The sequence below is a fragment of the Myotis myotis genome, unplaced genomic scaffold (assembly GCF_014108235.1).
Source record: "Myotis myotis isolate mMyoMyo1 unplaced genomic scaffold, mMyoMyo1.p scaffold_m19_p_2, whole genome shotgun sequence".
NCBI lineage: Eukaryota > Metazoa > Chordata > Mammalia > Chiroptera > Vespertilionidae > Myotis > Myotis myotis.
This window is the reverse complement of record NW_023416324.1, coordinates 71,168,896-71,170,799: the sequence shown is the minus strand read 5'-3', so window position 1 is coordinate 71,170,799 and position 1,904 is coordinate 71,168,896. Positions and strand designations below refer to the sequence as shown.

Sequence of the window (1,904 nt, the reverse complement as noted above, 5' to 3'; positions counted from 1 at the left end):
TCATCTATAAATGGTTATCAATCATACAGAATTTCCACTATTGAGAGGAAAACAATCTCTAGCATAAATAATAGCAACTCCTTTTTTTTCCGATCCGCCATCTGCCATCCAAAATGCAGATTTTTGAGAAAACCCTTATGGAGAAGACCATCACGGTTGAACCCTCGGATACAATAGAAAACGTAAAGGCCAAGATCCAGGATAAGGAAGGAATTCCTCCTGATCAGCAAAGACTGACCTATTGCTGGCAAGCAACTGTAAGACAGAAGTGCTTTTTCTGACTACAACATTCAAAAGGAGTCCACTCCATCTTGTGTTGAGACTTCGTGGTGGTGCTAAGAAAAGGAAGAAGTCTTACACCACATATAGATGGTATGAGATTGCCCACATAGGAATAGCATAAGAAAAAGAAGGTTACGCTGGCTGTCCTGAAATATACTACAAAGAGGATGAGAATCGCAAAATCAGTCACCTTCGTCGGAGTGGCCTTCAGATGAATGTGGTGCTGGAGTTTCATGGCCAGCCACTTTAACAGAAATTATTGTGGCAAATTTTGTCTGACCTATTGCTTCAACAAACCAGAAGACAAGTAATTGTATATGGATTAATAAAAGGCATGAACTAAAAAAAAAATAAAAAATAATAGCAACTCCTTTTTTGTCATTCAAATATCTTAGGCTATTAAAATTCAAACTATACTGTCAGTGTCCACAGATAGAATTATCTCCATAGGGAGGCCAGAATCAAGCTAAAACTATTTTAAGAAGAATATCAAAGAAATGCACCTGGCACCTTAACTGTAATGCTTCAAATGGAGCACCTTAACGGACACAGGATCATACTAGATTCCTGGTCCATGGAACCAAGTGAAGAATGCACGGCTAGTTAGCAGACATCACTACTTTCTGCACTGCCAGTTTTCCAAACCAAGAATTGGAAGAAATTCAAGACTTTAAGAGCATAGTTAAAGGTGGTTCACTGAAGAAAAAGAGAGAAAACCACCTACTATTATGTCTTTGTGGATTCTACTCTCCGTTATTGAATCCAGTTAAAGCATTTCTATAATTGCTCTAATGAAACTTGGCAAAGAGTAAAAGAAAATTTCATATAAATTAAATGGAATAGATCTGTTTAAAGAGTCAACTCATTTCCACTCCTCTATGATGATAGGTTCTTTCCCACCGGTTATTATAGAACTGTGCAACTTTAAAAGCATTTAGGTATTTATTTAGGTTTAATTCTCTTTAGAGCCAGGAGACCTGGTAGTATAAAAGCTACAGATTTTTTCAGGTGTTTATTATACCTTCCCAAACTCATTCAAAATTTCTATTAATTAAAAATTTTAAGTATTGCTTTCTTTGTTTTGGTGGGGGGGTTGGGGGGGTTGGAGGGGTTGTGATGACAAATTTCAAGATATGCACACCAATTAACAAAACACCTAGTTATTTTCTTTGTATGAAATCCAATCAGGTGTATCATATGCACTTACAGAAATAAAACCAGCTTTTACAGGCTCACAAGAAACAATTGTTAAGTTTTCAGGAATTTTGCAAACATTTAAAAAAATATAGCTTTGCCCTGACCGGTTTGGCTCAGTGGATAGAGCATCAGCCTGTGGGCTGAAGGGTCCCAGGTTCGATTCTGGTCAAGGGCATGTACCTTGGTTGTGGGCACAACCCCAGTAGGAGGTGTGCAGAAGGCAGCTGATGGATGTTTCTCGCTCATCGATGTTTCTAACTTTCTATCCCTCTCTCTTCCTCTCTGTAAAAAATCAATAAAATATATATTTTAAAAAATAATAAAAAATATAGCTTTATATCAATCATAGTGAGAATATTTACACCATGAAAATTGGCAAGTGCTACAAATCAGGGTAACAGTGAAAGAAATGAAAATATACCTTT

General features: G+C 36.8%; 1 pseudogene; it reads left to right on the top strand.

Moving 5' to 3' along the window:
• Window positions 1–613, top strand: LOC118676548 (annotated as a pseudogene).
• Window positions 614–1,904: the final 1,291 nt, after the last annotated feature.